Source organism: Miniopterus schreibersii (assembly GCF_964146895.1).
Source record: "Miniopterus schreibersii genome assembly, chromosome: 13".
Classification (NCBI taxonomy): Eukaryota; Metazoa; Chordata; class Mammalia; order Chiroptera; family Miniopteridae; genus Miniopterus; species Miniopterus schreibersii.
The window spans coordinates 55,537,884-55,561,815 of NC_138113.1; the positions used below are offsets into that span (position 1 = coordinate 55,537,884).

The 23,932-nt window shown below is 45.0% G+C and overlaps 1 pseudogene across 1 annotated transcript; it reads left to right on the forward strand.

The window, feature by feature from the left end:
* The first annotated feature begins 9,810 nt into the window (after nt 1–9,810).
* On the forward strand, nt 9,811–22,848 carry LOC308566288 (non-selective voltage-gated ion channel VDAC3 pseudogene; annotated as a pseudogene). Its single transcript has 2 exons — nt 9,811–9,828; nt 22,270–22,848. The product of its transcript is annotated as a non-selective voltage-gated ion channel VDAC3 pseudogene (transcript).
* Nucleotides 22,849–23,932: the final 1,084 nt, after the last annotated feature.

Here is a 23,932-nt window from a genome sequence, read left to right on the forward strand (position 1 = left end):
AAAACACTTAAATGTTGGTGTCTTCCTCCCAAAGTAATGCTGTAACATGCATTACAATATACCATCAATATTTTCCCAGGGAGAACTTCAGTTTCTCCCGTTGCTTTCATGCTTTATAACAATAGCTTCAAATGGTTTTTGGAAGTAAGCAGGGCATATGTCACAAATAAATAATTTTTAGAAAGTTATTCTCTTTTTTTCTCTAACCATTTTTTATTTTCAATTACAGTTGACATACAATAGTATATTATCTTCAGGTGTACATCCCAGTGATTAGACAATTACTTAAGTTACTAAGGGATTACCTCAATAAATCTGGTGCCCATATGACACTGTACGTAGTTAGTAGAATATAATTACTATATTCCCTGTGCTGCACTTTATATCCCCATGACTATTCTGTAACAACCAATTTGCACTTCTTAATCCCTTCACCCTTTCGGACCCATCCCTCCAACATCCCCTCCCATCTGGCAACTGTTAGAACGTTCTCTGTATCTATGAATCTGTTTCTGTTCTGTTTGTTGATTTTGGTTTTTAGATTCAATTGTGGATTTATTGCCATTTTATTGTTCATATTTTTTATCTTTTTTCTCTTCTTAAAGAAGACGCTTTAACATTTTATATAGTACTGGTTTGGTGGTGATGAACTCCTTTAGCTTTTGTTGTCTGGGAAGTTCTTTATCTGTCCTTTCTCAATGATAGCTTTGCTGGGTAGAGTAATCTTGGTTGTAGGTGCTTGATTTTCATCACTTTGAATATTTCTTGCAAATCTCTTCTCACCTGGAAGGTTTCTGTTGAGAAATCACCTGACAGTCTTTTGGGTGCTCCCTCGTAGTTAACTAACTGCTATCCTCTTGCTGCTTTTAAGATTCTCTCTGTGTCTTTAACCTCTTGCATTTTAATTATGATGTGTCTTGGTGTGGGCCTCTTTGGGTTCATCTTGTTTGGAACTCTCTTCACTTCTTGGACTTCTAAGTCTATTTCCTTCACCTAATTAAGGACGTTTTCTGTCATTATTTTTTCAAATAGGTTTTCAATTTCTTGCTCTCTCTCTCCTTCTTCCAGGACCCCCATGATGCAAATGTTGGTACACTCGAAGTTGTCCCAGAGGCTCCTTACACTATCCTCATTTTGAGGATTCTTTTTTTCTTTTTGCTGTTCTTATTGGGTGTTTTTGGCTACCTTATGCTATTCCAAATTGCTGATTTGATTCTTGACTTCATCTACTCTGTTGACTCCCTGTAAATTATTCTTCATTTCAGTTAGTGTATCCTTCATTTCTGACTGGTTCTTTTTTTATGGTTTCCATGTCCCTTTTTATGCTGTTGAAGTTCTCAGTTCATTGATTAGCCTTATAATGAATGTTTTCAACTCTGCACCTAGAAGGTTGCTTGTCTCCATTTTGTTTAGTTCTTTTTCTGGAGTTTTGTTCTGTTTTTTCATTTGGGACTTGTTTCTTTGTCTCCTCATTTTGGCAGCCTCCCTGTGTTTGTTTCTATGTATTAGGTAGAGCTGCTAAGTCTCCCAGACTTCATAGAGTGGTCTAATGTAGTAGGTGTCTTGTAGGGTGCAGTGCCACAGCCTCCTGGATCACCCAAGCTGGGCACTCGAGGTGTGCCCTCCCTTGTAGGCTGTGTACACATTCCTGTTGTAGTTGAGCCTTGATTGCTGTTGGCACGTCAATGGGAGAGATTTACCCCCAGGCCGATCAGCTGCAAGGACTGGCTGCAACCATAAAACATTGACCTTGGGGGATCAGCTGTGCAGGACCCACTCAACAGAGCAAAATTTACTTCAGCAGGGCCCTGGTGCTCTCTGAGTCCGCTCATTGAGTGTGTCACTTGCAAAGAGGCTTGGGTGGTGGTGGTGCTTCGATATGGTCTAAAGCTGTCCACTGGGTGCACTAGATCTGGGGCCTCCCAGGAGGTGCAGACCAGGTCCCACTGCCAGTGTCCTGCCTGGGACTACCTGGCATGAGCTACACAACGATCTGCAGATGGCTTCTACTTGTGCTGGGCTTGGAAGTGCCCAGCAAGGCCAAGCTGTGACCCAAGGCTGACTGCTGCTAGTGCTGGACCTGGGGCCACTTAGTGAGAGGTTTGGGGCATGCTGAGGCCAGATGCTGCTGCTTTGAGAGATTTTAGGAAAATCTGAAGCATGAGCCAAGACAGGCCATTCATATGGAAAAGCCTGTGGGAACTGCTTAGGTGAGCCTGCAAGTTGGATGGGGTAGGTCCCCAGAATCACCAGGGTGGGGCAAACAGTGTGAGCTGGGTTGATGGAGTCTCAGAGGTGGCACCGCCTGCTGGCTCTGTGGATGAAGGGCTCAGAAAAGGAATGGTCTCTGCCAGCACTTCTGTCTGGGAAAGTGCTCCATCTCTTACTCCAATGCCAGACAATTCACTTTCTCCCCTGTATCCCTGGTGCCTTTCAGGCTGCTTTCCCAGCACTGGAGCCTAGAGTGGGTGAGTCAGAGGAAGTCTGTGCACGGGCCCTTTAAGAGGAATTGCCTGGACTGGAGCAGCCTCTGTCTCCCTCAGCCTCAATTCCCATTGGTTTTTATAGCTAGAAGTTATGGGAACTTCTCTTCCTGACACTGAAACCCTGGGATGGGGGACCCAGTGTGGGGCTGGGACCCCTCTCTCCTCAGGAGACCTCCGCAGCTGAGATACCCCTCCTGATTTCTGTCGGTCACATGTGGGTGTGGGGCCAGCCTGTTCTGCCAGTCTCGATGTGGCTTCTTTTAAATTCTATAATTGTAGGTCTTCCATTCGGCTCAGTTTCAGGCGATTCTGAATGATAGCTGTTCTGTAGTTTAGGTGTAATTTTGATGTGGTTGTGGGAGGAGGCGAGTACCACATTTATTTATGCTGCCATCTTGACCAGAAATCTAGAAAGTTATTCTGATCCACTTTCTTAAAGTGCTGAATAGAAGACAATTTTTTTTTTTATATATATTAACAATAATGAGGTTTTTCCATCATATTTTTAGAAATAATTTCCAGGTATCCTAGGAGTAAGTCCAGTGAATTAGCAGTCAGAGTTGGTTCTGAACAGGTTGACTCTTTCAATGCCTGTGAGTTGGGAACATGCTGCCAGGTGGACAACCTGAGCCTGGGCCTTGGTTTAACTGGGTCCCTCCTCACCTACAATGAACACATGAGTAAGGGCTGCTTCCCTCCTAGTAGCCAGAATGGGACTTGAAGATGAGCCTGACTGTGTTGTCCCTTGTTTAGAATCCTCCCATGGCTCCCATTCCTTCCCATTGCAGGGACTCCCAGGGCCTCCACTCCTGATGACTCATTTCCAAAAGGCAGCAGCATCCTAGTGTGGGGCCACAGTGGACCCACCCAGCAGAGCAAGGAGTTTCCCACCCACTCTGCAGATTATAAAACATAACATCAAGCCCAGAGCCCAGGACCAGAAGCACAGGGACCTGTGTCCCCAAGCCAGAGCCAGCACAGTCAGTTGGACAGGATGTGCAGGGAGATGCTGGGAGCCCTGTCGGCCATCATCTGATTTTATACGGGTTCTCACTATCTCTCCAGGTTACCTTGGCAGTTTCAGATAAGACCTTTGCAGTTCTTAGAGTTTGGGGGCTGTTCTGGGCTTTGGGAGGGGGAAAGGAGCAAGGAGATTGTCCACAGAAGTTGGTTTAAAAATTCTATGTGGTTGGAGGACTCGCCCAGCCCCTGCCTGAGGGTTAAACCATAAAGAAGGCCTCAGGAACACTCCACCTGGCTCCTTCCCATCTTCCGGGTCTCTGTGGGAACAAGCCCCTCTTCACAGAGGCCTCCCCAACCCCACTCCAAACAGGTCTCTCCCTGCCCTTGTGTTTTTACTATTGGCCTCTGCAGGGCTGGTGACATTTATAATGATTCATTGTGATAGGCTCCAGGTTATTGTCTGTCTTCCCCACTACAGGGGCAGGGACCAGCACCCTGTGGGAGCTCAGTGGAATGAATGGAGCTGCGGCAGGCTGGTGGTGGTGTGAGCAGGACCGGGCTGGGCAACCTCTGGGCAGACCTTGGCTGCCCATCAGGTCACCTGGGATTTTCTGGAAATCCTGATGCCTGCCTCACCCACAGATTCTGACTCAGTTGCTCTGGGTTGGGGCTTAGGCATCAATATATATATTTTGGTTATTGTTAATCCTCTCCTGAGTATATTTTTTCCATTGAATTTTTAGAGAGAATGGAAGGGAGGGAGGGGGAGAGGGGAGGGAGAGAGAGAAACATCATTTGAGATACATTGATTGGCTGCCTCCCACACATGCCCCCATGGGGCCAGGGATCAACCCCGCAACCCAGGCACATGCCCTTGAATGGGAATCAGGCCCTTGACCCTTCGGTGCGCAGGCTGATGCTCTAACCACTGAGCCACACCAGCCAGGGCTAGGCATCAATATTTTTTAAACTTGTCCCTACTGATTTTAATCAAGCAGGTTCCTGAAACCCAGGGGAACTCAAGCTTTCAGCATTAAAAGCTGTGGACCTAGGAAGGGGCCAAGGGCAGAAAAATTTGAGTGGACAAAAGATTGGACTCATGAGGACCTGAGGTGACTTGTGTACCTGGAGTTCACCTGATCTGAACACAGGATGAGCCACGGGCCAGACCTATTGGCTGGTGGAGACTCAGCAAGTGTTTGGAAAAGACTTGTACCTGTGGGACCATCTCCTGCCGTGGTCCAGGACAGGTCATTTCAGTTGCACCCAGAAACACTGGGGTTTTGCCCTAGAGCGTAGAACGGTCTGAAAGGACCATGGATTTCATTTTGCCTTCACAGCTCTGGGGTAGTTACTCTAAGAATAAGGACTCCAGGTGCAGAACCTACGCCGTGGCCAAGCTCACGGCACTCACTGGGGTTTGCCCACACTTCCTGCCAGGCCCAGGCCCTCCCTCTCCCCCCTCCCCTGAGAGCCGACCTTTGGCAACATCCAGATGTCAGTTTTCAGTAGTCACATAAATCTTGGCTCACGTGTGGACATACAGAGACTACATGTGCCACACACTAAAACAACCAGCACCAGTGCAAATGTTCCTGGGAGGGTGTGTGTGTGCTGGGGGGTGGGGTGACAATGGGGGACCCAGAGAGTCCGAGAACAAACTGGGGGTCTTCTCTGAGCTCCTTATCCTGGTTCCCACGGGTGAACACGGGCTCCGATTGGGTGGGCATTAGGCGAGAGACTGACCGGAGATAACCCGATACCATTAGAGGCACAGCAGGTCTGCAGGTGCATGTGCCACCTGGACAGAGTTAGCTGGGCAGCCAGCAGCTGAAAGAACCAGGTGGGTTTGGGGTGAGGGAGTAGGAGTGCCCTGGGCTCACACCCTTTCCTTCCTGCCCCTCACTCAGCCTGTCTGTGGGTTCCTGGAGTGGGCGTCTGGAGTGTGGGCGGATTTCACAGTTGTCTGCAGCCTGTTTGCTGCCCCCAGGCATGCAGAGGGACCAGGGGCGAGGTGACCAGAGGTGGCCATCAAGGAAACAAAGGGTGCTGTGACTTGGGAGAGTCAGGAGGGGGGGCAAAGGTGGGCTCATGGGGTTCCCCAGGACACCTCAAAAGTGGGCCCAGCCATCCTGTCACTCAGGGTCTGGAGAAGGTGCCCTGAGGTTTAAGTCTTGGATGTGTCACCATGACTAGTTGGCTTCCTGCCTGTGAAGTGAGCACAATAATGGTGCCACATCCCATGGTTGACGTGAGCATCTCATGAGTGAGAAGTGTGTCCACAGCGCCAGCTCTTGGCACTCACCACTGTCACTGCTCTTGTGGCCATTTTTAAAAACAGACTGAAGGGAGTCGGAGTTTAAATACACAATTATGGGCAGGCAGGATGGTAAAAACCCAAAACGCCCTGAACACCCCAGGCCCAGACCCTAGAGGGAGGCTCTGGCAGAAGGAGACAGTTAATTTTGTGTCCACTTGGCTGGGCCATGGCACCCAGCTTATTGGTCAAACACCAGTCTAGGAGTTGCTGGGAAGGTAATTTTTAGACGTGATTAGCATTAGGTTGTAAAGCAGGTTGCCCTCCGTAATGTGCCTGGGTCTCCGGCCAAAAGACCACCATCCAGAGGAGGCAGGAATCTCCTCCACGTGCCTTGGACTCAGCTGCAGCCTCCCCTCTCCCCAGGTCCCCAGCCCGCCACCCACCCTGCGGATGTGGACTCAGCCCCACAGTCCCATGAGCCAGTTCCTTACCCAAACCTCTGCCCCTCACTGTCTCCCGAGGAATTGCTGCCGCTCCTGCGCCCTTTTCGGGGGGGGGGGGGGGGCTTGGTTGATAGAAAACCCCCTTTCATTTATTTCATTGTGGTGCCAAAGTTGTTTAATTACTAGAAAAGTTAGGACATTGAGAGAAGGTGGATTTTGGACTCTGTTATCGGCAATATAGCAAAGTTAGCCTATTTTATATTCTCTCGACTGTTCCAACTGGAAAAACATTCACCTCTCCAACTTTTTAGCAGAGCAGCGCCGCATTGGAGCACGTCACCCCTTCCTGTTTCCCTGCCACTTGTCCCTTTCTCCCAGACAGCCTCCAGGGGGGAAAAGACCCCACTGTGGGCAGGTTTTGTGGGGAGGGGAGGTGCAGAATTTCAGTGCCCTTTTTTCTCTCTACCCTAGTATTGCCTGGAGCCTTCTTTGTATTAAGTGTATTTTATTGCAATCAACAAAGATGTCATATTTGGTCTGTTTAGTGTACTAGTACTGAAATAAATGGCATTTGATTTCATGAACTGGTATCCAGAGAACTAAATATTCATTCAGCTCTCATTTCTTAAACTGAAAAGCTATTACATGTCTGAGTAGACATTTGGCGGCAGTGGCACACTGGTGGTGAATGGACAGCAAGTGTCGCTTCCATAAAATCAATACTGGAGCCAGCCTGCCTGGAGTAGCCCTGGCTCCAGCTGCCCTTTCATCTGAACTGGGGCAGATGAGCTTGTGTTCCAGGGACCCTCCCTCACGTCCACTCTGCACAGTTCCTGCCGCTGCCATGAGGGAGCCACTAGGTGTCGTCAGTGCCCAAGAAAAGATGGATGGCCTCCTTCCCCTTGGGTCTGTTTGACACTTTTCCCTCTACCCCTCCCTGCTCTCATATATGAGAACATGAAACAAAGATTGGACTTTCATCCTGAATAATAGAAGTTACGTTACATAAGAATAGTAGAATATATGAAGCCAATTTATGTCAGCTTTCCAAATTGAGAAGCTATAGAACAGATACCGAAGCTATCGACTTGAATACTTTAATAAATCTAAGGCTCATCACAGATAAAAAGCATTTTTGTAAAATTGATTAACGAGACACTGCTTGCTTCCAACAGTGGCTGAGTAGGCTTCTCTTGGAACAACTCATCCAGTCCAGTGGTGACAAATGTAAATTTTGGCGACATACAAAAAACAACTGTCTGCAGGCACCGAAAAGCATCTAAAAGGAGGTGGTTACTGGAGAGGACTCTGAAATCATTAGTCTGCTGGGGTCTTTATTTCCTCTTTTTCGTCCATCTGTTTCCTTTCCGGCCTTGGTGTTGCTTGGACGTATGCACTCGCACGGTCCCTTCTGAACCCTCTGTCGCGCTGTTGAGGGGACCTCCGCGCAGCGTTTTAGTGGTTGCTCCGGGTGTTAGTTGTTCACGCAGACTCACCAGCCTGCTAGTGTCACCACGCCAGTTTGAGTCACAAACAGAAGCCTCACCTCCGTTTAATTGTCGTTCCCCACCCTCCTTCTAAATAGAATCACCTCAACTAGTTGCCTTCCATACGTACACCTGGAGCCTCATCACACAGGATTATAATTTTTGCTTCAATGATCAAGCATAATTTAGAAACCTCAAGAGAAAAGCCGTTGTTCTCACCCTTAATTTTCTTTTAATGCTCACCCGAGGATATTTTTTCCATTGAACTTTAGAGAGATGGAAGGGAGTTAGGAGAGGGAGAGAGAAGGAGAGGGAGAGAGATTGATTGCCTCCCGCACGTGCCTCGACCAGGCCCGGGATTTGACCTTCAACTGAGGTACGTGCCTTTGACTGGGAATCGAACCTGAGACCCTTCTGCCCTTCAGTCAGAGGGCTGATGCTCTAACCACTGAGCCAGAACTGTCAGGGCCTCACGGTTATTTTGACCCTCCCCATGGTTCTTCCTTCCTGATGCTCAGAGATCCCTTTTTTTTGTCGAGTCCTTCCTGTTTAGAGAACTTTCTTTAACCCACTTTTCCTGTAGGCTGCTGGCCGCCGACTCTTAATGTTTTTTTGTCTGAGAATCTCTCTGCTTCCTCTTCACACATTAAAGATGTTTTTCTTCTGACCTCTGTGTTTTCTGATGAGAATCCCCTGTCATTCTAATTGTTCCCCTGTCGGTTAATAGAACTGGTGTTTCTCTCTCGGTGCTTTCGAGATATTTGTGTGTAATTTTTAAAAGTTTGTGTTGTATCTTAGTGTGGATTACTTGGGTTTATCTTGTTTGGGGTTTGTGCAGCTTCTTAAATCTGTAGCTTATGTCTTTTGCCAGATTTGGTGTTTTTCAGCCACTATTTTCTCTGGTACTTTTCAGCTCCAAACTCTCTTCTCTGGGACCTTAGAATAAATAAAATGCAGTCTCACCTTAAACACCATGTAATACTCAGAAGGAGTCCATGCTAAGAGTATATATTCTTTTAGGGAGAGTTTAAATAAATTCATGTGTATTAGGTTTTGAAAGAAATAGGACTTTCTTATGTGCAAAACCACTGGGCTAACTGCCTACCATAGGGACTTGGAGGGCAGGGAATTGAATGTGACCTAAAATGACATGTTTGGGGTAATTTCTAATTACTTTTAAAACTTAGTTTTAAAAGTGCTATACTAAAATATTTTTATTGAAAATAAAAATTGTTACCTGTTCCTTTGGAAGATGTTAATTTTGGCCGTAACTTTACAGAATTTGAACTGGTCTTTACAGTTTTGGCTCCTTTTGTGTTTCATTGTTTTATGTATGCTGAGGGACTAACTTTAGCAGTAGCATTTTATAAGAGATAAATTGCAAGAAGAATATAATTTATGGGCCTTGAGATCTTGAGGAAGATGGAACCGTGTATCCGAGCTGTAAGCCTTGTGGGACAGGGTGACGGATTACACATGAAATGCTCTTGCAGGTCACGTTTCTTAAAAGGTCGTTTGTAGCTGAAATGTCACTTACTTTTATGGTAAAACTGGCTCAGATATTAAGTATTGCACTTGATATCATTTATTACTAGTGCCAAGATCAGAGTCTGATTCATTTTATTAGTTCCTTTTCTGTTTTATAAATAAGTCCTGTGTCCTGGCTGGTGTGCTCAGTGGTTAGTCTGTCGCCCAAGCACCAAGGGGTCTTGGGTTCGATTGCCAGTCAAGGGTACATACCTGGGGTGCAGGTTCATCCCCGAACCTGGTCGGGGCACATGCAGGAGGCAACCAATCATTGTGTCTCTCTCACATCAATGTTTCTCTCTCTCTCTCCCCCCTCCCTTCCACTCTAAAATCAGTTGAAAAAATACCCTTGGGTGAGGATTAGCCAATAAATGAGTCCTATAAAACTTGTTTTTTTGTTAATCATTTTAAAAGTTATGTATTCCTTGATATTCAAAGAAAGAAATGACAGAATTGCACAAAGAAGTGAGTGATCCCTTCTCCCTCTGCTCCACACAGCATCGTCATTGTTAGCTGTTTGGGGCGTGGAAGCTTCCTGATCTTCCAGGGAGCTTTCCACATGATTTCAAATGGGAAAATGTCATTTCAGTTTTGAGCAATCTTCTTGTAGTCAGAGCCACAGGGCAACCTAAAAAGCCCCAAACATGGACCTTTCCTCCCGGGTGAGTCATCTGCTGAGTGAATGGAATGAAACAGGAGCTTCTTTTACCCGTCAGGTGGGATGCAACTAATCTCTGAGGCGAGGCTGTTGAAGTGTGTTTCTGAAACTACATAATTATGTTTAGCACAGAAAATATGGATTTCGTTTATAATCTTTAGATTATTCAATGTTCTTTGAGCACTTTGACTCATGTTTCTGACTCGACAAAATTATGATTCCTATGAATCATCTAATTCATTGGACTTCAGAGTTCAATTATAAAAAATGCTCTCTGATGAAAACAAAAAGATAACATTTAGGAAGTGTTTTTGAGAAATGAAAGCTCCCACTGTGTTAATGAGAGCCCTGCTTTCTTCAGATGAAATCAAGGGTGAGGCCTAGGGGACTGGGACATCCCGCCCAGGGACCTTCAAGACCGGAATGAAAGGGACCGCAGTGAGGCCGGTGGTGTCAGAGCACTGTGTCAGTCCCACGGGGCAGGGACGGAGAAGTTGTCTGTGTTCTTCTGATAAGATTAGTTGTCTGTAGTGTGTTTCATTTAATTTTTCTTCCTCCAACTTTTCCTTGCCTTAGTATTTCTTCCCTGCCACACGAGTTCCAGTGTCACTGCCCCCTAAGAACCGGCATTAACCCTCTGTGGCATCAGAAGATCTGAAAGCAAGACAGAGGTTCAGTGAGAGGGCACCGGGTGTGGCAGAGGCGCGGCCCCCAAGCTGTGTGCTGTGTGTGTCCACACGTGTCTAGAACACAAGTCCTGGAAGTCCCTGTGGTCCTTGAAGCTCCTGCTGTTTGTGTTTGCACGATGCTTCCCAGTTCTGAGTGCCCGGTCTGTGTGTGTGAGGTGTTTAGGGTGCAGTTTTCTAATATCGTCTCAGATGCAAAGATGAACTGTTTGTTCCTTTGTTGAATGAAGTTGAGCACCTGTGAGGTGCAAGGCATTCTTCCTAGGTACTGTGGGAACTGACATGGGGCTAGAGGAGAAGCCTGTGCACATGTAACATGGCCTGTGTTTCTGCAGCTCTAACCTGGGGCACCCCCTCCTGTAACCCTCAGAGCACACTGCGGGGTGGGCGCTGCTGGGAACTGTCCCAGTGGCAGAACATAGCAGCTATGGGACTCCAAGCCCGGCGGAGGCTCAGAGGAGGCAGAAATTAACTTCAGGCTCAGAGGAGGGAGAAATTAATTACAGGCTCAGGAAGGTTTTGGAGAAGAGAACCTAGACCTTGAAGGATGGGGGGGATTTTATAGGCAGGAAAGAGGGATGTGGTTGTCCCTGGAGAGGGACTGGAATGAGCAGAAGGGAAGGGAAGGGGTATTCACAAGGTTCATCTCAGGAAAATTGACCAAGGTGTGTCTGAAGCCTTTCATTTTAGTTCTGTTTACAAAGAACTATGATTAGTATAAATTTATCTTATATATGCAAATGATGTTTCTCACCCTCTGGGACCTAGGTAGAGTACTTGTTTTACTTAGCCTCTCCAAGGAAAGGGTAAGTGAAGGGAAAGGTATTTCCCTTTAACACAAAGTTAAAATTTTAAATTTCAAGTCATTGGTTCAGATGAGTCCAGTCCATCTGCTTTTTGTTTCCTTTAAAAGACCTTTACTTGGATGGATGGATGGATGGATGGATGGATGGATGGATGGATGGATGGATGGATGGATGGATGGAGGAAGGAGGAAGGAAGGAAGGAAGGAAGGAAGGAAGGAAGGAAGGAAGGAAGGAAGGAAGGAAGGAAGGAAGGAAGTTAGGAAAGTGGTGGTGGTAGTTTGGCTTTCTCTATAAGAAAGTGTCCAGAAATGTCCCGGGAATTTTGGGTCAGTGTCACATCACACTCATAATTACTTAGGGAATAGCTTACATGTACTTCATGGACAAGGAACACGTGACCCTGACCTTCTAAGCACCACGTTCCAGCAAACTAAGTTTATGAGGCCAAATACAATGCTTTCATTTTAATTTTTAACTTTGAAATTGAACTTATGATAGAACCATGATAAGAATCCTTGATTCACCCATGACCAAATCTGGAAAGAAATGTCTGCATGTTATGTTTAAGATAGTGGCTGGAGAACACTAGTTTTTTAAATGCAAAACTTAACAAGTAAACATAAAAATCAGTTTTAAAAATATCTACATGCTGTCACACCCAGGTTTATGTGAAAGGGCATAAACCATTTACAGGTGAATGGAGCTGACACCTCTCCCCGCGTTTAATGTTTATTGGTAACCTTAGTTTTCTTACTGTTTCAGGTTTCTGTCACCTTGCCCTGCTGGCTTGATGGTGACTGTTTCATCAGGTCCAATTCTTCATGTCCAAAACTTGGAATATTATTTGGAACTTGGAATTTCTTATATTCACTATGTATGTCAGTTGAAAGACAAAGCGTTCTAATGAATCAGTTAAAAGGGAAAATTTTTAAGAAAACCCTGTATTTACAAGTAAAAGAATTGAGATTTTTGTGTGTAATAGAATTTTAATCTCTGAGGAATGGGAATTGGTGGTTTTAATTTCACAAACAGCTACCAATTCATATGTGTTATACTGGCTGTGATGAAAAAGACACATAATAAGAAATATTGGGGAAGATGTGGAAACAGGCGTGGGCGGCGGTAGGTCTCCTGTGCCCTTGTGACCCCCTTTTGAGCTCAGGAAGCTCTTGTATTAATGGTAACCTGAATGTCTTTCCCAAGCCAACACCTGTAAGCCTGCCTTTGCTCAGCTCTGTATCAGATATTAGAACCCTCAGGACATACTAGTAGGAAAGTAAAAATGGTGCCACAGCTTTGGAAAACCAGTTTGACATAGAGTTACTGTGTGACCCGGCAATGTCACTCCTAGGCGTGCGCCCAAGAGACGTGAGAGACCCACACACCGAAGTTGTACATACATGTTACGTAGACAAAAATGTGGCACATTTTCAAGTGACAGGAACAGGCTGTGGTGATGAAAAGATAGTGAAATATATGTACCTTAGTTCAGCAATAATAAACACGAGGCCAAGCCCCATGGGAAAGATGTGATGGAAAAGGGAAATCTGTAATGCTTTCAACAAGAAAGATAAATTTAATAAATAAATAAATAACTTTTTAAAAAAAGACAAGACGTGGTGCGTGGGGTGGGCATGGCTGCTGCAGATGTGCCATCATCCTCCCAGAGGGCCCGGGGGACCCAGAGGAGTCCCCACCCCCAGATCTCTGTGAGACAGCTGCCCGCAGCCACGACAGGGAGCGGCAGAGGGCGCGGGAGGGATCGCCCGCCTTTGGGGAAAAGCTGAGTCCGGCAAGGACAGGATGTGAGAGGTGCTGACAGCTGAGGGAACAACTGGGGACAACAGAGAAGTGCTGCCTTCCCACGATGTGCTCGGCGGAAATGTTGCTGGGAAGGCTCTGGTGTCAGCAGGGATGACAGTCCCCCCACGCTGCTGCAACTCCTCCTGCCAGTGCCAGTGCCGAGCAGTGGCCCCTGAGCTGTCCTGAGCCCAGAACCCGCCGGCCCTGCCCAGCCGGCCCCACTCTCCTGCCAGGTTCCCTAGGGTCACCCCAGAAAACAACTGTTTGCACCTTGTCTCTAAATCTGCTCCCAGGAAACCCAGACAAGAGTGTAGTGTCTTACCTCCCAGGGACTTCCTGCAGGGACACAGTGCAACCCCAGCCACCCTGGGACTCTCCTCCAGGCTGAGCAACAGGCCAAAGATTTCTCTACTTCCCCCACCACCGGTCAGTCAGGGATGACGTCTAATGGCTCCTTTCCTCAGAGAAAGGCAGGCAAGGCAGTCAGCATGGGCACTCCACTGCCCACTGCCCACGTGCACCCACAGCTGTGCTGTCCCCAAAGGAGGAAGGGCAGACTAATTAGCATCAACGATATGCCATTTAACCCTCAGAAAGGCTCCAAAAGCCTGTAACATGAAGAACCGGAGACTCAGTCAGGCTGCGTAAGTTGGCAAGTTCACAGCTAAAAGCTGGGAATCAGACCCGGGCTTTCCGACTTCACAGGTTCGTTGCCCTGCTCGAGTTTGTCTCATTCCCAGTCTGGCCCACAGGCCAGCAGCAGCAGCAGAGCCCGAGAACTGGTCAGAAACACATTCTCAGGGCCCCAGACCTGCTGACTCAGAAACACTGTGGGTGGGGTCAGCCTCCCAGGGGAACCTGATGGCCACTCAAGGGTGACACCCAGGCCCTGCACCATGCTTTCTTCCACTAGGAAGGTCATTTTTCTTTTTTAAAGGCCTAAAAGAAGGAGAGTCTATACTTTGATGAATATTAAGATCTCCACGTCGTAGTTTGATTTACCTCCATTTGCCTGAACTTTATTGAAAGAAAAACAGGCACCCACCAGGCAGAGCTGCTGTAGGGTTGGGGCCTCGCCTAGGAGTCCCAGGCATGGCTAAGATAACAAACTTGTCATGAAAGGAAATTTACCTACTTTCTGTGTCCCCATTTGCACAAGTGGGGAACAGCAGCAAGCAGGTCTTACAAGGTTGCTGCGAGGCGTGCAGGGCTCGGGAATCACATGCTGGGTGAATACATCCATCTCACTGCCCGGAGGCTGGTGTCTTGGCACTGAGTTTCTCAGTCCCTCCATGTGTCATGTGAGGGATTTAAGCTGACAGACACAAAAATGCTTCGAATGGCAAGTAACACGGACACATTGTTCTGCCAGGTGACTTGGAGCAGCAGGATAGTTCAGTGAGGGCTAAGAACTGAGGTTGCCTGCGATCAACCCCAGCACAGCAGGTCACTTAACCTCTGGCTGTTTCCTCATCTGAAAATGACAGAATAGTAAGTACTGTGGGAGATCAAGTGAGTTGATACCTATTGTTTGAATATGACTGAGAAATTTTTCCTGGCTCCCTCAGGCAGAATTTGGGCCTGTCCCCTGAACTCAGACAACAGTCTATTCATGTGACCGTTACAGTGGGTGCCACTGGAATACAGAATAAAGTAGAAGATGCCCAGTTAAATTTGAATTTCACATACACTAGAAAAAAAATTAATATAAATATGCATGGGGTTTATACTATATTATAAATATTCTAAAATAAATTTAATTGGGCACTTTTTAAATTCCTAAATCTTCAACCCTAATACATCACCCTAATTTGAGGGGAAAGAATCATGTCTTACTTAACTTTATATTCTCAGAACCCATCAGAGTTCCTGGCACACAGTCGGTGCTCATTAAATCTTTGATAAATGGATGAAGAGGAGCTACTTCCAGGAAAGGCTGTACCTCCCTCAGTGAGCGGCAACAATTATTTTGTTGTTGTTCTAACGAAGCTACGTAGCTTGGTTGTAAGACAGGCTAAGTTTTTTCTACAGAATCCTGTTACCTGAGTGAACAGCTTTTGCTCTGTAATTAACACCTGGAAGTTATCAGGAGTCTATGTCTGCCCAAATTCCACACTGCTCATGTGTTTCCTTTCAGTAAAACAAGGGCCACCATATTAGAAAACAGAGCCAGAAGTCTTTTAAGTATGTTTTCATCAATTTTAGAGAGACAGGAAGAGAGAGAGGGAAACATCAGTGGAAGAGAATCAGCATCAATGGGCTGCCTCCTGCACGCCCCCTACTGGGGATCAAGCCCGAAACCCAGGCTCATGCCCTGACCAGGAATCGAAGCAGTGACCTCTCGGTGCAGGGGTCAGAGCTCAACCACTGACCCACACCGGCCAGGATACTTTGGCATTTTTTTAAGAGCTTCCCAGGTACCATATATATTGGACTAACCAGGAACACAAAGACAGAGAAAACACAGTTCATGTCCTTCAACAGTAGGTGGTATCATCTAAACATTAAAGTTCAAAAAGAAAATAAACAGGAAAAATGTTGGCATTGAACTAAGGGGACTGGGGCCTAAAGGGGATCACATGCTACTTCAAAGGAGAACATTTTTCTCTTTAAAAGGTGGAGAAAATTCCCCTTCTGTGTGCCAGCCTCAGGTTTGCGTCCTTTCAAAACAGTGAAGTTGGTTCAGGTCTGCAGAACTCATCTCCCTCCGGAGACCTCAAAAGCTCAGCTACTTCACCGAACAGACTTGAGTCGACCCTGGGAGTCAACGACATTCTTTGTACTGAACTTTTTTATTTTAAGCCAGTGACAAACCAGTCTCTGGAAACTAGATTCTTTCCTGGCTCCATCAAGTCAGGAGCCCTTTGCTCTCATGCCTTACTTCATAACTTCTTATGCTGCTTCAAAAATGTTCTGATCTTGGATCCTAAATGCCATGGGAAGCAGGGCAGAGCCTAGCAAAGCCATCCAAGAAGGAAGGGGGGGAGGGGCTCGTGAGAACACAGAGCGCTTTGCTTTGCTTCGCCATCAAGACTAATGATCAGCCTCATCCATGGTGTCCCAGCAGCTCATAAAATAGTAGGACTTAAAAATAATTGATTTATAAAAGGCCTTTTCCAGTCAAGTCATTGCATGGGGCTAAGTAGGGAACTGCAAGCATGAAGATCACTCAGCCCCTCAAATGGAGCAATGAGTAAAGAACAGGATGAGCTTCAGAGCTGAGGACAAGACCCGATGTGTCCTGCCTGGAGATGACTCGGTGCTGAGGCAACCATGCACAACACGGATCTTCAGACTTGCCAAAATTTTTGTTCTTTCCCCCATTACTGAAGTATCTCATTGTTCATCTTCTGAGAAAGTGCAGAGTTTTGCAGGACTCAAATCTAGTCTAATCTCAAAATATTTAAATTCCATTACCCAAGATTTCAATACGTTGTTAAAGGAGAAGCAGAGAAATGTTTCCTTGGCTTGTGAAAATCACAGATGTTTGAACCTGGGCACGTTCTTGAGCAGCAAGCTTTCTAAGTTTTTCTTTAGAAACAAGGAAACAGTTCCAGGGAAGGTGAGGCCCTTGCAGAATCTGCTCACCCAGTGAACCCAGCAGGCTCGGCTGCAGTCCTGGCACCTGGGCACATAGTGATCAATACACACCTGTAACCTGACTACAGAAATCTCATTGGTTGAAGGCAAGGTGAGACACATTGGAGTTTCTCAGTCCCACTGTGGTCTTATTTTGCTTCTCAACAATACTTACTTACTGCTTAGAAAATGCAGGCAAAAGTCAATGGTGTTTAAAATTTACCCTGACTCTCAACTTTGAAATATAAGCCTTTCTAAAGGCCAATTCACAACCCAGGCACTATAGCACTTCAGATAAGCAAGCTGTCAAAATGTTTGTGTGGTTGTTCCTGTATCCAGAGAACACATGTCCATCTAATTTTCTATCTTCATCTAATGAAAGGGACCAAAAGGCACAGCTAATTAGGGGCAGAACCCAGACCAGATGCCCAGCCTCCTATCTCCAAGACCAGGGCTCAGAAATTTCCAGCTGAGTCTTGGCTTGTGGGAGACTGGGCTCTGTGTTCCCAAAAGCAGCAACCCCTGAATGGGGGAAATGACATGCAAAATAAACATTAAGTGACAAATACGCCTAACATCTTCATCCTGAATAGCATTGCAGCTCTGTTTATCCACTCGGTTGGCAGCCGTGTTCTGCAGACCCACTGAGCGCCCAGCTCAGTGCTGGGGAGGGAACATGCACAAGCCCGGGCTGCAGCCCACTCCAGTGGGGAGGGAAGACTGAAGGGACTCCAGAAATCTCCAAAAGTTTCCAACTAGTGAAATCTTGAGGAAAATATGTTATATGTGTAGCACTAACGAGCAAATGCATCTAACAGTCAGGGAGACAAGGACACGGCCTATTAGGAGCAGCATTCTTTCCATTCTGTAGTTAGAAATGTTTGAATGTGTATTTATTTTGTGCCGGTAACTTCTCTTGAAGAAAATGGGCGTGTGGGCCTCTAACAAGCCCATTTCGACTCATAACGTTAGAGCCTTGCTTCAGCCAATAGGGAAATGTATAACTCTCCCAGGGTTGGCCCCTCATCCATGCTGACTGCCATTCAAATCAGCCTCTTTCTTCTAAACGGCCAAACCCTGGGGGGAGACACAGCACTCCCTGTCGCCACCCTCTTTGCATCTATCAGAGCAGGTTTTCAAATGCCTTGGTCCCAGGAACCCTTTCCACTCTCAAAAATTATTTGGGATTCCAAAGAGCTTTTGTTTATGTAGAGTATACCTGTCAATAGCTACCATAATTGAGATTAAAACTGAGACATTTTTAAAACGTATACTATTAATTTGTATTTTAAAAGAATAAATCTTCGACAAGTCCACATAAAAAATGTATTTGTGTGACAATAAGTACATTTTCAAAATAAAAAAATTAGTGAGATAAAAGACATTGTCTTATATTTTTTTCAAATCTCTTTAATAGCTGTTTTCCTATATCTTTTCCTGCATTTCTTTTTTTCTTTTTTTTTCCAATTACAGTTTATATTCATTATTATTATATATTGGTTTCAGGTGTACAGAATCATTGTTAGACAATCCTATACTTTAAAAAGTGTTCCTCCTGATATTTCCAGTACCCACCTGACACCATACATAGTTATTACAATATTAATAACTACCTATCCTATGCTGTACATTACATCTCCATGACTTTTGTAATTATCAATCTGTATTTCTCAGTTCCTTCACCGTTTTCACCCAGGCTTCCAACCCTCCTTCCTTCTGCCACCCATCAGTCTGCTCTTTGTATCTATGAGTCTGTGTCTGTTTTGTTTGTTCATTCATATTGTTCTTTAGATTCCACAGATAAGTGAAATCATATGGTATTTGTCTTTCTCTGACTGCGTTATCTCACTTAGCATAATACCCTCTAGGGCCATCCATACTGTTGCAAATGGTAAGATTTCATTCTTTTTTATGACTCTTTATTAGTCATATTTATGATCTTTTATTCCTTCTTCTTCTTAAAGAAGACCCTTCAATATTTCATGTAATACTGGTGTGGTGGTGATGAACTCCTTTAGCTTTTTCTTGTCTGAGAAGCTTTTTATCTGTCATTTGATTCTAAATGATAGCTTTGCTGGGTAGAGTAATCTTGGTTGTAGGTCCTTGCTTTTCATCACTTTGGATATTTCTTGCAACTCCCTTCTGGCCTGCAAAGTTTCTGTTTAGAAACAGCTGACACTCTTATGGGAACTCCCTTGTAGGTAACTAACTGCTTTTCTCTTGCTGCTTTAAGATTCTCTCTTTGTCTTTAACCTTTGGCATTTTAATTATGATATGTCTTGCTGTGGGCCTCTTTGGGTTCATCTTGTTTGGGACTCTCTGCACTTCCTGGACTTATATGTCTGGTTCCTTCACCACGTTAGGAAAATTTTATGTCATTTTTTCAAATAGGTTTTCAAATTCTTGCTCTCTCTGTTCTCCTTCTGACACTCCCATGATGCAAATGTGAGCTGGTTGAAGTTGTCCCACAGACTCTTTATACTGTCTTCATTTTTTTGTATTCTTTTTTCTTTTTGCTGTTCTGATTGGGTGTTTTTCTGCTTCTTTATATTCCAAATTGCTGATTCTTTGGCTTGTCTACTCTACAGTTGATTGCCTGTAATTTAGTCTTCATTTCAGTTTGTGTATCCTTCATTTCTGACTGGTCCTTTTTTATGGCTTCCATATGTTTGATATATTTTGTGTGTGTGCTTTTGAAGTTCTCACTAAGTTTCTCAAGCATCCTTATAACCATTGTTATGAACTCTGCATCTGGTAGTTAGCTTTCCTCCATTTCATTTAGTTCTTTTTCTGGAGATTTCTTCTGTCTTTCATTTGGGACCTGTTTCTTTGTTTCCTAATTTTGGCTGCTTCCCTGTGTTTGTTTCTATGTATTTAGGTAGTAGAGCTGCTACATCTCCCAGACTTGGTAGAGTGGTCTCTGTAGTAGATGTCCTGTAGGGTCCAGTGCTGCAGCCTCCCCAGTCAACTGAGCTGAGTGCTCTAGGTGTGCCCATTGTGTTGTAGTTAAGCCTTGATTGCTTTGGCATGTCACTGACAAAGATTGAAGCCAGGCCCATTGGCTGCAAGGAACAGCTGCAACTATAGAGGAAGAGATGCTGTGCAGGGTCCCATCCAATGGACCAGGATTTCCTTCATTGGGGCTTTGGTGCCCCCTGAGTCTTCCCTTTGAGTATGTCACTTATGGAGGTGGTAGAGTTGTAATCCAGCATGTTCTGAAGCTATCTGTTGAGTGCCCTGGCTCTGGGGCCCCCCTGGATGTGCAAGGTCAGCCACTGCTTGTGCCATGCCTGGGACCACCTGGCACTAGCTACAGAGAAATCTGCAGATGGCTGCTACTTGTTCTGGGCTTTGAGGTGCCCAGGGGAGGCCAAGCTGCAAACCAAGACTGGGGGCCACTAATGCAGGGTCTGGGGCCACTTAGCAAGTAGTACAGGGCATACAAAGGCCAGATGTTGCTTGTTTGAAAGATTAGGAAAGTCAGAAGCATTAAGCAAGAGAAGCCATTTATATGGAAAAGCCATTGGAAATGGCTTGGGTGGAGCAGGGTCTCCAGGAATCACCAGATGGGGCAAACAATGTGAGACAGGTTAATGGAAAGAGGTATGGCTCCCGCCTTTCAGCTCTGTGGGAACATCTCAGAAAAGGAACAACAGCCTCTGCCCCAACTTCTGTCTGGGAGAAAGCTGCCCCTCCAGCTCTGATGCCAGACAATTTAGTACCTCCCTGTATGTCCCTGGTACCTTTCAAGCCGCTGCCCCAGTGCTGGAGCTCAAAGGGAGTGAGTCTGAGTAAGTCCATGTGCTGGCCCTTTAAGAGGAACTGCCTAGGACTCCAGCAGCCTCCATCTCACTCAGCCACAATCCCCACTGGTTTTCACAGCCAGGAGTTCTGGGGAGTTCTCTTCCTGGCAATGGAATCCTGGGCTGGGGGGCCTGGTGTGGGGCTGGGACCTCCTGGCTTAGGGGTACCTTCACAGCCAAGCTATCCCTCCAGATTTTATCCAGCACACCACTGCATTCGGTGTCTCTGCCCCTCCTAGTAGTCTTAGTGTTGCTTCTTCTTTATATCCTAAGTCCTTAGTTGTAGGACTTAGGTTCTGAAAGATGGTTGTTCTCCAGTTTAGTTATAATTTTGATGTGGTTGTGGTAGGTTCCATGTACCGCATTTACCTATGCTGCAATCTTGACCAGAACTTCTATTCCTGTATTTAATTTGTTTCAATGTATTATTTTGGTTGAAGTAGATGAATGCAATCCAGGCTTACAGAAACTTGCAGTTGGAAAAAGAAGGAGTAACTTTTTTTTTTTGGGGGGGGGTTCCATTCACTTTATTGTTTTGTTGTTTATTTTTGTTTAAAATATTACAAATGTCCTTTTTTTTCACCAATGACCCATTCCATCCCATCCCCTCCCCCTCTCCAGTCCCTCTCCCCACCATCGTCCGTGTACTTGGGTTGTGCATATACGCATATAAATTCTTTGGTTACTCTCTCCCCCTCCATCCACCCCCCTCCTCTGACATTCGTTAGTCTGATCTATACTTTTATGTCATTGAATCTATTCTGTTCACCAGTTTATTAAGTTCTTTAGATTCCATGTATAAGTGAGATCATGTGATGTTTGTCTTTCTCTGCCTGGCTTATTTCACTTAGCATAATTTTCTCCAGGTCCATCCATACTGTCCCAAAGGGTACGAGATCCTTCTTCTTTACAGCTGCGTAGTATTCCATGGTGTAAATGTCCCACAGCTTTTTTATCCACTCATCTACTGATGGCCACTTGGGCTGTTTCCACATCTTAGCTATTGTAAATTGTGCTGCTATGAACATGGGGTGCATATATTCTTTCTGATTAGTGTTTCAGCATTCTTAGGATATATTACGAGAAGTGGGATCACTGGGTCCAAAGGCAGCTCCATTTTTAATTTTTTGAGGAACCTCCATACTGTTTTCCATCGTGGTTGCACCAGTCTGCATTCCCACCAGCAGTGCACTAGGGTCCCCTTTCTCCACATTCTCACCAGGATGAATCGTTTGTTGATTTTTTTTGATGGAGACATCCTGGCAGATATGAAGTGATACCTCATTGTGGTTTTAATTTGCATCTCTCTGATGATTACCGATGTTGAGCATTTTCTCATATGTCTTTTGGCCATCTGTATGTCTTCTTTGGAGAAGTGACTATTCAGGTCCTTTGCCCATTTCTTAATTGGGTTGTTTGTCTTCCTCTTGCTGAGTAGTTTGAGTTCTTTGTACACTTTGGAAACTAGCCCCTTATCAGATACATCCTTGGCAAATATGTTTTCCCAGACCGTGGGGTTCCTTTGTATTTTGAGGCTGTTTTCTTTTGCTGTGCAGAAGCTTTTTAGTTTGGTGTAGTCCCATATGTTTATTTTTTCTTTTGTTTCTCTTGCCCTAGGAGATGTATCAGTGAAAATTCCACTAAGTGAGATGTCTGTGACTTTACTGCCTATGTTTTCTTCCAGGATTGTTATGGTTTCATGACATACGTTTAAGTCTTTTATCCATTTTGAGTTTATTTTTGTGTATGGTGAAACTTGGTGGTCTAGTTTCATTTTTTTGCCTGTATAAACTTGCTTGATACCCTATTTGTACCAAACACAGGAAAAAAGAGTGGGAAATTGAAGGCCTCCTATAAATGGGATTGTTTCAGTCTTGGCAGTAATGTTGACATAGATTTTGCTGGCCCAACCATTTATGGCTGGGCTGTGTTAGCCTTTGAAGGTTGGCTTGCTGGCTATCAGATGAGTTTTGACACAGCCAAATTCAAACTGTCACAGAATAATTTCGCCCTGGTTACAAGGCTGCAGACTTCTAGCTGCACACTCATGTGAATGATGGCACTTAATTTGGAGGGTCTATCTACCAGAAGGTTAATGAGAAGATTGAAACATCAATAAACCTTGCTTGGACAGCTGGCAGTAACAACACCCGTTTTGGCATCACTGCTAAATACAAGTTGGGGTGTAGAACTTCTCTATCTGCTAAAAAATAATGCCAGCCTGATTGCATTGGGTTATGCTCAGGCTCTTCAACCAGGAGTCAAACTGACCTTATCAGCTTTAATCGATGAAAACTTCAATGCAGGAGGTCACAAGGTTGGGATGGGATTTGAACTAGAAGCTTAATGCAATTTTGAATAAAGCCTCACATTTCTCCCTAGAGGTGAAGAAATATGAAACCACTATGTTTTGGCCTTAAAATTCTTCTCTGAAATTTCAAAAGTGTGAACTTTTTATTCTTCCAAAGAATGGTAATCCTCCCCACACTGAAGTCTAGAGATGGCAAGTGCATCCTAAGGGAGGTCCTTGGAGGTATGCCTGGAAGTTGTCATGTGTGTGCCACATTTCAGTTCAGTTCCAGAGTATTATTTTAAACGTGTTCCTCAGTGACAGTGTAGTGTCGTGTTATAAAGAAAATGGCCCAACCCTCTGGTTTATACATCACGTCCTGCATGTCTCACACCACTTTTCCATGACCTTTTAATATATTGGTCTTTGTGCTGTAGTGGAATCTTTGGTTTTGCATCAGAGTAAAATAAAATAAACCCATCACATTTTAAAAGAAAAGAAAAGAAAAGAAAGAACTCATACAACTGAACAAAAGGAAGACAAACAACCCAATTAAAAAACTGTGAAAGGACCTAAATAGACACTTCTCCAAAGAGATAGATGGCCAAGAGACATATAAAAAAAATGCTCAATGTCACTCATCATCAGAGAGGTGCAAATTAAAATGCCAATGAGATATCATCTCACACCTTACAGCATGGCTACCATTAACAAGTCAACAAACAACAAGTGCTGGCGAGGGTGAGAAAAGTACACTGCTGGTGGGCATCCAGACTGCTGCAGCCACTGTGGAAAACAGTATGGAGTTTCCTCAAAAATTTAAATATGTAACTCCCATTTGACCCAGTGATCCCACTTCTAGGAATATAACCTAAGAAACTCAAAACACCAATCACAAAGTACTTATGCACTCCTATGTTCATAGCAGGGCAATTTACAATAGCTAAGATGTGGAAACAGCCCAAGTGCCCATCAGTAGATGAGTGGATAAAAAAGCTGTGGCACATTTACACCATGGAATGCTATGCAGCTGTAAAAAAGGATCTCTTACCTTTTAGGACAGCATGGATGGAACTGGAGAGTATTATACTAAGAGAAATAAGCCAGTCAGAGATAGACAAGTACCTCATGATCTCAGTCA